We start from the raw sequence: 13,706 nt of genomic DNA, 5'->3' as shown, positions 1-13,706 counted from the left end.
TACATGAGAATTTAGTTATTATACAGATGAATCGTGTTAAGTTTAAGTATGACAAACCTACCTACGTCGGCTTTGCAGTACTTGAATTGGCTAAAACACTCATGTATGAATTCCATTACGATTATATGATGAAGAAGTACGCGCATAATGCGCAATTGCTCTACACAGATACCGATTCGTTTATTTATCAAATCAAAACTGATGACTATTACAATGATATAAAGCCGGACTTGGGTAGGTTTGATACAAGTAACTATCCTGCAGATAATCAATATCATCTACCGCTAGTGAACAAAAAGGTTCTAGGTAAAATGAAAGATGAATGTGCTGGGAATATTATCGATTCATTTGTAGGTACTAAATCCAAGTCATATTGCATAAAACTCTTAAATGAATTACAAATAAAGAGATTGAAGGGGGTTAAAAAGAATGTCGTTCAGAATCAGCTAAGTTTTGAAAACTATAACAATTGCATTAAAAGTAATCCGCCTGTTTTGCATAAGCAAATGTCTGTCATTAGAAGCAAGAAGCACCAGTTGTACACTCATTTAATTAGTAAGGTAGCCCTTAATAGCGATGATTGTAAACGGTTTGTCATTCCAAATTCTACCAACACGCTAGCCTGGGGGCATAGTAGTATTGATAGGTACTACTTTACATAAACATTATGCTAGAGGTGTGTACTTACGTTACGCTGCCTTACATCACGATTCAATGTACATATTGTAGGGGGGGGGGAGGTACGCTGAGAGAGTAGTACGGCAAGTTTAAACTTGTACATTCAAGAATTGCATCGAGAAGTACGCAAACATCACTAGGGTAAAATGATTCAAGATAAAACTTGTACATACAAGATGTAAATAAATAATGTAGATTGGCATATTCTTTTATTTTAGGTTAGGTATTACCTTCCTCCCGCTCCTTATTTGCAAGATAGAGTTTTTGTTTATTACTCATAGAAGAAAGAAGGTGATGAGCAGATTCGTAAGTATAGTATCGTCTAGTTCGGTAAGTATCTCGAGAGCAGAATTTTTTGTCAAAAAAGCACGTGGCTTTGTTTCCAAACAAGAGCACGTGGAATTTGCCGCCACCGGGCAGCACTGTTCTCTCTGGTGACGGATGACAGCTGTCAGAAAAGCATATAGGTTTGTAAAGCACGTGGAATTTGCCACCACCGGGCAGCACTGTTCTCTCTGGTGGCGGATGATAGCTGTCAAAGGTAAGTAGCTAAAGAGGGCAGCACGGTGATTAAAGATGGCGGCTCTGGATTAAAGATGGCGGATGACATCTGTCAGAAAAGCATATAGGTTTGTAAAGCACGTGGAATTTACCGCCACCGGGCAGCACGGTGCTCAAAGATGGTTGCTGTCAAAATGCATTTTTCAAATTATCCGCTACCACAAAGATGGCAGCACTGTGATTAAAGACGGCGGATGACAGCTGCACGTGGATTTGTTTATCTCGCGCTAGTATGGTTAAGTTGGTAGCACTAAGGTTTAGGCCCGTTAAGATGGCAGCACTGCTGATGACAGCTGTGACGTACCACATTTCAAAGGTAAGTAGCTAAAGAGGGCAGCACTGTGCTCAAAGATGGCGGATGACAAAAAAGCACATGGCTTTGTTTCCAAACAAGAGCACGTGGAATTTGCCGCCACCAGATGTATCTAGCTAAAGAGGGCAGCACAGTGCTCTGTGGTTTAAAGATGGCGGATGACAGCTGTCAAAAATCACGTGGCTTTGTTTACCTCACACTAGTTAGGTTAAGTTGGTAGCACTAAGGTTTAGGCCCGTTAAGGTGGCAGCACTGCGAATGACAGCTGTGACGTACCACATTTCAAAGGTAAGTAGCTAAAGAGGGCAGCACTGTGCTCTGTTGATTAAAGATGGCGGATGACAAAAAAGCACATGGCTTTGTTTCCAAACAAGAGCACGTGGAATTTGCCGCCACCACATGTATCTAGCTAAAGAGGGCAGCACAGTGCTCTGTGGTTTAAAGATGGCGGATGACAGCTGTCAAAAAAGCACGTGGCTGTCAAAAAAACACGTGGCTTTGTTTACCTCGCGCTAGTTAGGTTAAGTTGGTACCACTAAGGTTTAGGCCCGTCAAGATGGCAGTACTGAGGTTAGCGGTGCGTTGTTGTCTGTCAAAAAGCACGTGGCTTTGTTTACAAATCTGTCAAAAAGCACGTGGCTGTCAAAAAACACGTGGCTTTGTTTACCTCATGCTAGTTAGGTTAAGTTGGTACTACTGAGGTTTAGGCCCGTCAAGATGGCAGTACTGAGGTTAGCGATGCGTTGTTGTCTGTCAAAAAGCACGTGGCTGTCAAAAAACACGTGGCTTTGTTTACCTCATGCTAGTTAGGTTAAGTTGGCACTAGTGAGGTTTAGGCCCGTCAAGATGGCAGCAGTGAGGTTAGCGATGCGTTGTTGTTGATGACAGCTGTCAAAAAGCATGTGGCTTTGTTTACAAATTCAAATCTCCCGCCAAAATTCAAATTTCCCGCCAGAATTCAAATTTCCCGCCAGAATTCAAATTTCCCGCGCCGCGCGAGGAGGAGGAGGCGGCAGAACTCTCCCATTATACTACTTACTTGGTTTAATGGAGGGCCACGAGCCCGAACTTCACCACTGATAAATAAATAAATAAATAAATAAATCTACATAAAAAGTTGTATGGGGTCTGCTATCTTTAAATTATAATTTATGCCAATCTTTCTGATATTTATCCGTTTTAGGACAACTCAAGACCTGGTTTTTATTTTTCGGGTCCGTCTGTCTGTTCCATCATGATGGCGAAACGGCTGGATAGATCCCAAACCGAACGTCATATTTAAAATACGGTATACGCATCCCGGGGAAGGTTTTGATGTGTATATGATTTAAAACTCCTTGAACAGACGGGGGATTTACAGGAAAACCAGGACAGTTTTCCTCCATTTTCTCTTACACTATTGATTTTTGTAAAATCCGTGGACTGTATGTAAAACGTCTTTTCATAATAAACAACTTTTGTTATGTTCATAATTTAGCTTACTCTTCAAATGACGGAGAAAATTAATTTTCTCCGCGGGTATCATGCCCTGCATTGAGTGACCGACAGACCCACAACGAACCTACAGGTTACCATGGAAACGTCTCTGACTCCTTGCCAGCAGGGAAGTGACGTACTGCTATTTTCTTCATCATTCCAGTAAACTCGTGGTTGTTCCCTGGGTAGAAAGCAAGAGAGACTTCAATCGACCATCCTGCGGGATATTGGCGGAATATCGTTGGAGGTTATAACTGTCCTCGAATAGCTTAAGTAATAACACCATACGTAATCTTCTTATCTGTTTACCTAAGAATCCCTGCGCCTAAATTTATCCTCCCTTACCGCTTTTTTATATCCGTAACTCATACATCATAATTTATCGACGGACATTTCATTTTCCAATATATCCGCTTGGTATTTACATATTTATCCCATCTGACTGTCCTCAGTTATAGTCCTATTTCCTATTGATTTCAACATTCATAACTGTATTAATTTCTTCCTTAATTACTTCGTATGTATGCGAGTGCTAATTCCGAAACCTGGACGCACTGCTCTTTGAGGAAAAATTCCAAGCTCTTCAAATGTATAAATTTCGGCCCCGGAAAATATCGAAATATGGATGCATTTTAATGATGGTGCAGACCTTCGTTTCGGTATAATTGGTGGCTAAACGGTAAATCGTATTACAAAATAGATAGCACAATCGCCGTTCTATTTGGATATATCATCAACTTTGGTCCTAGGACTTATTGTCGTGTCTCGATTGTTGATACGTTAGATAGCGCTGCATTTCTCGATTATAATCAAATCATTCGAACTCGATCGTCACTTGCATTATAAAAATGTTCCTGTTTTTATAATGAAAACTCCCCATCTCTATTGTGAATGGCAGTTGCCAAGTGCCTGCCGTTACAGTAGAAACTTCCGAACTAGATTGTGATTGGGAGTAGAAAATGCGGCCTGCCATTATCCCCAAAACTTCCCCAATACCTATCTTACATCGGAAACAACGTATGGCGACGTCCCTGTTTTTTTATGATAGCGCTAAGAGGCATGCAATTTTATATAATCTTACTCACTGCCTTTACAGTAATTTACGGAGAAATCCGTATACGATGTAGCGTACCGTAGCGAAGCACGGGTTCATTTGATAATAATTAAAATGGTTATTATTCAGGTATGTACAATGATCTATTGAGGTAAAAATGAAATTAAGAGGCGCGTGTCATTTCTAGTTATATACGTACTGTAAAACCAAGTTTCTGGTGGCGATCATAGTTCATATGCAAAACCAGTGAGCTGTCACTCATTCTGACGAAAAATAGAAGAATTAAGACTACCGAGGCTTTGAGAAATAAAGATATCCGTTAAGAACTAGAAGGACCACGAAAAAATGAGAAATGAATGAAATCTAATGTCCCACATGCCTAATGTAATACCTTAAGGAGTCGATTAGTAGACTTGGTAGTGGAGTGTCAGTCCATGTACTTTAAGATCATGGGTTCAACCCCGCAAGTGTTATAGTATTTCATAATTGTGGAAAGAGAACCGTTTGGAGCTCCATGTCGTACGATGTAGCCACCCAAATATTTCCTGTTTAAATTTTATTGGCCAGCCAGCAGTTTGAGTTTTTCTAGCATGAGATACAGAGAATAGGAATGGAACTGACCAGCAGTAGCCCGCATGACGTCAATTCAAAACTCCACCATTAGCTCAACTCGTGTGTCTGTTATGAAATGTGTTGCTCGTAGGGTCAATCGTATTGCATTAGCGATTTCCGGCCCAGTGAGGAAAGCAATGACGAACTACCTCACTCCCCATCTTGCCTAGTAGCCTTATTGGTTGTTGCGGTTCCCCGTAACTGCATAACATTTAGTGGTGCTATTTGAGGATCCAGTCAGCCCCTGGGCCCGTGACCTAACAGACAGACAAGATAGCAGAGACCTTATTATTGTTGTGTGTATATGTAAAGCAGAAAGTATGTTTGTTCCTTATGCAAATCTATACCGCTTCATAAATAATATAAACAAAATGTTATATGCTTACTTTCTAGGGCCATGCAGGTAACATTGTCTTCAAGAAATTTTGACAGCCCTCTCCATTCCCTAGATTTATGCCCTTTGTCATAGGCTAATATATTTTTTTTGCTAGGGGCTTTACGTCGTACCGACACAGATAGGTCTTATGGCGACGATGGGATAGGAAAGGCCTAGGAGTTGGAAGGAAGCGGCCGTGGCCTTAATTAAGGTACAGCCCCAGCATTTGCCTGGTGTGAAAATGGGAAACCACGGAAAACCATTTTCAGGGCTGCCGATAGTGGGATTCGAACCTACTATCCCCCGGATGCAAGCTCACAGCCGCGCGCCTCTACGCGCACGGCCAACTCGCCCGGTAGGCTAATATTGGCAACATACAATACCTAGTCGGTCGCAAAAGGGGCGAGACAAAACTTATTTTAAGCCCACAACGCAAGGAGAAAATTCGGCAAGTCTCCCGTTTTAAGGACCTATAGCCAACTCTTATCGATATATTGGAAGCAAACTACCCGCGCTCTAGGAATCGGATCAAGAAATGACCGGCCGATATCATGGCACTGTCCCATTCATATTTCCATCTGAAGGAAATTTGTGCATAGAAACGTGGTCAAGCATTTATTTTGGCCCTCTTTAAGGGGAAATATACATTTTTCAATACCTGACCGAAAATTATCAGAAATATCCTTATCACAATAAGAGTTTGCTCTATATCTGCCAAAAAATATTATAATAATTTTAGCGCCATGGACAGTGATATTGCACGCCCTCTTCATGTAATATCACATAAAATGCCATTTCAAAAATCAGAGTCAAATAAACTTCAGTAAAATTCATAAATAACTTTTGTAGAAGTAATACACATTAATGTATAAATCGGAGCTTTATTGTAGATTGTCACAGGTCATTCTCTTTATAGAGTAAGCCGACAGCAATACGATCAGACGTGCTTCTGCGCCCAGTTGTCTCATTTACAAAAATACTATCAGACGTACCTCTGCGCTCATTTAAATTGTATTCGTCATACAACTGAATGTATATATAGGATATTTACTCTCTGTTGTTGCAGTTCACTGCCTCCGGCTGTTTTGATCATCATCTGTCGGTTAGATCACTCCTACTTTACACCAGAATAATTCCAGTGGCAATATAAATTACGAACACACAAATAAATTCAATGAAGATAAAAATAAGCTCACATTGCCTGACTGTCCTGATGGAAATATTCAGAATTGATAAAACATAGGTTGCTTGCTTGTCAACGATGCCATTCCAGTACATCAAGCCGGAAATCGTAATTAGCCTCAAAATGCCGCTCTGTGACAATGTTGAGGGGAAAAATACTGACCCGCATCACATGTATTACAGAACGAAAATTCGTTGATATATTTCATGCAATACTGAACATTAGATGACAGAACATTTTTGGTCGGAGTTATAAGCTCAAATATTATCACATGGCGGTTTTTCTAGACGCAACGATGAAATACTGTATATTTCTTACCCTTCGCATCAAGACAGCCGTAGATTGTATTAATAGAGTTAGATATTAACCCTGGAACCGGCAATCGTCGCGATCGCGACTCATTTCGCTGTTACTCAACCGGCAGAGTCGCTATCGAGATGCATTTCGCCAGCGCTGACTAATTTCGAGATAGCGCCTTGACATTCAACATTTTTATGACATATCTTGCACCATGTTGAAGAAGAAACTCTACTCTACAATACAGCACAATTCTGAAGTAGTTTAGTATGACAGAGTGTGCGGTATACACGTGGAAAAACGAGAACGCTTTGCAGACGGTCATTATGTTGTGCTTGCTGCGGTTGTCCGATGTGCATTAGCTTTCGTGGCGCAAAATTATTGAATTGTCAGGAAGTAGTTAAATTCGTAAATGTTTGTTTGATCTGGACGGCGAAGGTGATAGTGACGTATTTTTAGAAGGAATTGACGATGATTTTGACAATAATTCGTCAGGTAGTGGCGAGTTATATGAGCCTAGGCTAAATGATTTTGACACTGATATTTACGATGATGTGGAACACAATGAACCAGCCACTGATGATAATAATGATAATGACGGTAATGCAGTTGACCAAACAGAACCGAAGTGGACAAGAGTTTATCCTCCAGAGCCAAAATAAAAGTGGAAGAGTAGTTCAAAGTTCGAAACGCGGGTGTACGAAATTGCCCTCCGGGAAACAGTCCTCCTCTAACATATTTCTATTTGTTTTTCTTTAATGCTATCTGGAATCATTTAGTGACTGAAACTAATAAATACGCACAGGAAATTATTCGAAATAAAATGAATTCCGGAAATATGGGTCCGTATTCTCGTCTGCAAAGATGGGTTGACGTTACACTATCAAAACTTTTTAAAAATCATTTCTCTAGTTATAAATATGGGTCTGAACCATAATAACAATACTGAAAATTAGTGGTGCACTTCAAAATCGCAAATATTTCCATATTTTTCTGAAGTCATGTCACTAAAACGTTTCCACTGAAAAGAAATATTCTATAACCTGTTGGTAATGGTAATTTTTGATGCCTACATACTCTATAGTTTGAACACCGACAAACCCCTTGAACATGAGGAATTTATGGTTAGTATTGTCGAAGGTCTTGTAGATGAAGAAACTCTTCAAAACTTTCCCCCTGGACCTTCAGGAGAAATGGGACATTAGCTGGTACGCCTCCCAGGGAAGAAACTGCGGTTGTACCCTGTCTGTTCGACTGCAGAGAAAAGTCACGTATCCACTTCTGGTGCCTAGGATGTAATTGTGGTGTCCATAAACAGTAATAAATTAAAACATTTTTGGAGGCCTATGAAAGCAGAAAGAAAGAGGAGCCACCCCGAAGGTAGCGAGGATGAATCTGACTAAGTATACTCACGTTTTGGTGCGATGTGCTTGTGTTATTTCAGTTCTATTTGACTTTACAATACTTCAATGTAGTGAAACCTTTCTACATATTTTTAATCAGCATAAAATTGTGCAAATTTTGTATATAGTAAAATCTTCATATAATGTTACTTTTTACGTACATGTTGCCCAGAACTTTCGGAGTATTTTGGAATACTTAGCGTGTGTTGAATACTTCGCCCATACTGCTTCAGGATACTAAATCAGTAAGATTAATTTCGTACTATAGTAATCTTCGTCCTTTTCTGAATAAAATGACATGTTATACATGAAAATAAATTGATAAACAACATTTTTATGAATTTTTTAAAAGTTGCTTGCAAAACTCGCCTAAATGCTTGCCGCTTGAAGGTAAACTGCTTGCCGGTTCCAGGGTTAAATCCAAGCGAAGCTCTGGTGGTGGTATTGGTGATGGTAGTGATTGACTCGTAGGATTTAGATATCTAGGATATTATCGCTCTGTGTTTACCGTGAAGGTCAGATGTACTTGAAAAGAGTGGGGGTTCGTAATACTGAATGTCTCGGATACTTATTGACTGGAAGTCCCAAGGAGAGTGCACATTTGACCCTGTGGCATATAATTTGAAGTCTGTACAACATTAGTAATTTGACAACATGTCTGCTATATTATCAGGCGAGGGTATTCAGGAAATTTAGACCTTAAGATAGTGCGAGGCCGGTTACGAGAGCTAATAATAATAATAATAATAATAATAATAATAATAATAATAATAATAATAATAATAATAATAATATTAATAATAATAATAAATTAAATTTTACCCTCGACCATTTTCAGTTCTTCTCAACTGGCCAATACTGGGATATTAGGTTATTTTTCTCATGTATTATTAATAATAATAATAATAATAATAATAATAATAATAATAATAATAATAATGAAATATGACAGGTCGTACGCAAAACATATATGCAAATCTCATTGCAAACCTGTTATTATTATTATTATTATTATTATTATTATTATTATTATTATTATTATTATTATTATTATTATTATTATTATTATTATTATTAAAATTTAATTAAAGTCCACTCAAATTTCTGTAACATTTAAGACATTATGTAACCTGAAATTTCCTCAGATAATCTACATGCACGAATGTCTCGAATTTCGGCACCTTTAAATGGCAGTTAAATGGTGAGAATAACTGAACCCTAAGAAACTGTGCTACACATCCAGTTGATCTGTAACTTGCACATACCACCAGGTTCTTCTGACTAGCATAATAGATTATAATTCCCGCGGGTTTGACTAAAGGTGCTGCCATCATTCTAAGACCGATTTGACGTACTGCAATGTTCTGTACTAGACCTCGAGTGACGTGAATGAGAAAAGAAATCGGTAGAAATTTCACTGTCGACCATTTTCAGTTCTTCTCAACTGGTTATTACTGGGGTGTTAGGTTAGTAAGGCCAGATTTTTCTCATGAATTAATAATGCTAATTAGTTAAAATGTAAAATGCAAATGTAAATGATGGAAATGGAGGATCCTCTTGCCCATCCTACAATTGTACAGGGAGAGTTACACAAATTATAGGGGTTATAACAGGTCGTACGCAAAACATATATGCAAATCTCATTGCAAACCTGTTGTGCGGGTAATATGATACTTGTCACTCGTTTGCATTCTAACCTTACTGCGTGATATTTCTGACCATAGTCTACACGAAACATAGTCCATAGCCGCATATATAATTATGTGTTTGCTGAATTATTTACTGCAAATCTATTGTAACAGGTCGCTATAAGCGGATCAAAGTCTGGCGAAGTAATTCGTAAAATCCTATATTCTTCGTATATTTTTCAGCTGCTTATCCAGTCAAAATACAGTACATTATATATAAAATTTCCGTGTTTTGGTGTGTTGTAGGTTTTAACACCTTATAGTTCGCTCATCAAAATATAGTTTCATTTCATGATATAATGTGTCATTTTATTAGACTCTTATTCCAAGAAAGGAGATGAGGCATTGTAGGAAGTAAGGGAAAACTTCATAGCTGGGCTGAGTAGCTCAGACGGAAGAGCACTGGCCTCCTGAGGCAAACTTCGGAGGTTCGATCCTGGCTCAGTCCAGCGGTATTTTTTTAGGGTGCTCGAATACAACAGCCTCGTATCGGTGTATTTACCGACATGTTAAAAACTCATGCGGGACAAAAGTTTGGCACCTTATTGTCTTCGAAAACTTTAAAAAATGTACTTAGTGGGACGTAAAATAAATTATTATATATAAATCAAGGCATGTTTAAAAACAAGGAACGATATTCTTCTGTTGGTCAAGCCGTTTCTTCCGGCATTAAAAAAAGTCTCATGTTCAATTAACCATTTATATCCGGACTGCCCCAGTTCAAAATAATTATCAGATGTATGTAGGAATCAGAAATAAGTAATTAATGGATACTTTATTGAGCCCATGACCTTTGTGCCCTAAGAATATTATGTATTAAATTGTCAATTTAATAAGAAGTTCAATTCTTGATAGCAAGGAATTGACACGTGGCGAGGGGGTGGCTGCCTTCTATCCCACGCTCTGGGATACGTGACGTCAGTCGCACGTGTCAACGGCGGAAGAATCGTAAGTCATTTTTGTGAACTATTTCAGAAGAGCACGTGTATATGGCGTGCCCAAGCCAAGTCGAAAATATAGTGACTATCAAATGAGGTCATTTATCCAGCTAATTGAACATGTATAAATTTTAAATGTCCATGAACACTACCGCTGGAAATGTAGCGAGTATGTAGCCACCTTCAGAACTCGTGTAATTACAGTTTAGTTAAGTCAGAAAGTTATAGAAATTTTCTTGGCGGCAAGGGGAGATGCCCGGAGAGAGGGGTAGCTGCCATAAATAAGAATTGACGCCATGACGAAGCCCCTGCATTTTATATTACGAGGCTGACGACAGAGGGTTGAGCTGCTCTATGAAATGGAACAACAAAAGTAGACTAAGTCCAACCCACAGATTTTAGCCATTGTGGCTGGGGTCTTGACTCCATGTGGAGATGGTTTCTTGAGTGGAAATAATTGTACCAAATAGGACGGTCAAGGGACCGAATAAAATTTGGAGTGGATGAAGAAAGTAATTCGTGTGCGAAAATAATTACAGTCTACCGTGTGCGCTCAACAAAAACGAGTGAATGGTATTTTATTTTTTTATGCTTTATTTCCAGGAAACCGGAATAATTAAAAATGATCTGTACAGCCAAAAATGTAAAAATGGCTAAATAAAAATGCCAGGGTCGCTGGTGAGCCCAATGATGACCGATGGCGTAACGTAAGGTATGTGACTTACCATCTTACCATCTATTATATCTTGTTTCATGATGTCTAAAATATATGTATTTGAAAGGGGTATATACGACGTAGTTGGTCGCCTCTATGTGGTTTTTGTAAGTGTTAGGATACGACGAAAAAAGGGGCATTTGTTTTATTTTCCACTTGGATAAAATTTTGAAGTCTTGCGAGTGCCGTATAATGTTGTAAGAGTTATTAAATAGGGTTTCGAAGTGATATCACGTCCAATGTAGATCGTCATTTCCATGTGTTTAGTGCCTATATTTTGTGATGTCAAATCAAGATGTTCATTCGACGTAAAAATTTTCTGTCTGAAATTTTGATGTAAATAATATAAGAAATCCATAGTTACCCATTTTCAATCGAGTAGGAGCGCGCTGTCGGGTGAGAGTATAGAGTGATGAATTTGGTCACGGAGTGAAACGTTTTTCTAGGCCCATTTAAACTGTGTCTGACTGACAATAAAAAAAGGATCTAGCAGAATTTTTCAGTCATTTGCGTGAGAATCCAGTTATTAAAATACGATATAATTTTATGCGAAGTTATTCATTATTACAGCATTGTGCGTTATTTGACGTCGTGGATTCTAGTAAGGATTTTATTCCAGTCCTTTTGTCGGTGATAGTCGTGAGTTTGGAAAAAAGAGGTTAGTTTTGTCGTGTGGGTCGAGATGAGATTTGTGAATCAGGTTGGAGACCTGTAAATGAAGCTGGGACTTAAGGAAGCCGGAAGATGGTTTTGTATAATGTTGAGAATGGAAAGCGATATACAAGGATCCGCGTCGGTATTAATTTGCGACGTGTATAATTATGGTGGGCATTTTGAAAGTATAATCTATGTGCATTTTGTTGGTCAGAAATATCGTATTTGTTTAATTATGTCGGCGGAGTTTAAAGGGAGCATTCTGAGAAGCCAGTCAGGTAGAACGGACCAGATGTCTCATGTAACTGCCAAGCGGACTGGGGCGAAATGCCGTCAGCTGATAGGGGTAGGCCGCTGGGATAACGGGACATGCAAAGTGTGTTACGCGTGGAATTGAGATGGTATTTCTCGGCAGGGGATAACGTTAAATGTTGGATTTAGTTGAACTTTTCATCCGGTAATAACCTGAGTGTTATTAGATACTGTAAAATTTGTTTAATTGGGAACGTAACGTGCATTTGATACGACGGACTTAGAGTATAATGAACAAGATTAGCCAAATTCAGGGTTGTCCAAAGTATAGAGCGATGGTAGTGATGATTGTTTGTCTGGGAGGGGTGCGCAAACATTATAAAATGTTATGACGAAATATGACATCGTAATTATATGGCGAGTTGCTTTTGGTTTATACGTAGATTATTAGGGTTATCCAAGTGTTAATAATGGCTAGAGTTAGATTAGATTTAAAGTGTGAAGTCATGAAACAAGATATAAAGTGGACATGAATGATGTAATAATTCTTTTCCAGCTATCGGAATCATCAGATAAACATCACAGGATTAAAATTTCACGTCACAACTGCGTAGAATTTGTGAAGAAAACAATTAGTCCGCGGAGATAGAATTTGTTGTTCATTAAGATTTCAATAAATCATTTAAATTTATTTAAGTGTTAAATTCAGTGAAACCGCATTTTGAAATAACTTTAAATCAAGCGAATAACTTGGAGATGCATTCTCTGGAAATCTTAGTTTGTTTTCTGGGAATATGTAAATGTAAACCTAACGATTAAGGGGACATATCCGAAGGTAATGTATTTTACTGCCACAAAGTATTGTGAGCATTGCTATTGTTGTATTAGTTAACTTTGATTGATTGAGCAGTGAATGTGCTGGGGATAGTAAAGTGGAACTTTGGTCATCAACCGATGTAATTTAATTGTGTTTAGCCTTCAGCTTTGAAATTTGGATGGTCAAGGGGGTCATCAACATCAGTGGCTTAGATTAGGGCCATATGCCACTGTAGCATCATTTTCCTTGCGGTCATCATCCACAATGACTTTAAAGTAACTTAGAAGTTTAGATGTCGGTCCATGACATAGACGCAGGTCACATCGATTCAATTAAGGGTCCATGCCGTATAACCACTGTGTGGAAGACACCGATTGGACTGCCTTAATCATACCCAGAGTCCAGAGTTCGTTTTACGAGGGCTGGACCATGAAGAATCACTATGATGGTACATGTAATCTCACATGGAAGCCGAATTTAAGGATTTCCAGACTTTCCTTTCTTTAATTAATAATTGAGACAGTGGTTTCGAGTAAGAAGGCCCATCAGGCAGTTACGTCAAAGGCTCACACCAGTGTTCTGACCCTCTATGTAAAATGGACACAATTGAGTTAAATGATACCGTGGATATAGCAGAAATGCTACCTGATATTATTGAATAAATAGGAACATTTTTAAACAAACCTTTC

Source organism: Anabrus simplex, chromosome 1, assembly GCF_040414725.1.
Source record: "Anabrus simplex isolate iqAnaSimp1 chromosome 1, ASM4041472v1, whole genome shotgun sequence".
Classification (NCBI taxonomy): domain Eukaryota; kingdom Metazoa; phylum Arthropoda; class Insecta; order Orthoptera; family Tettigoniidae; genus Anabrus; species Anabrus simplex.
The sequence above is the reverse complement of the archived record's forward strand: the minus strand, read 5'-3'. Positions refer to the sequence as shown.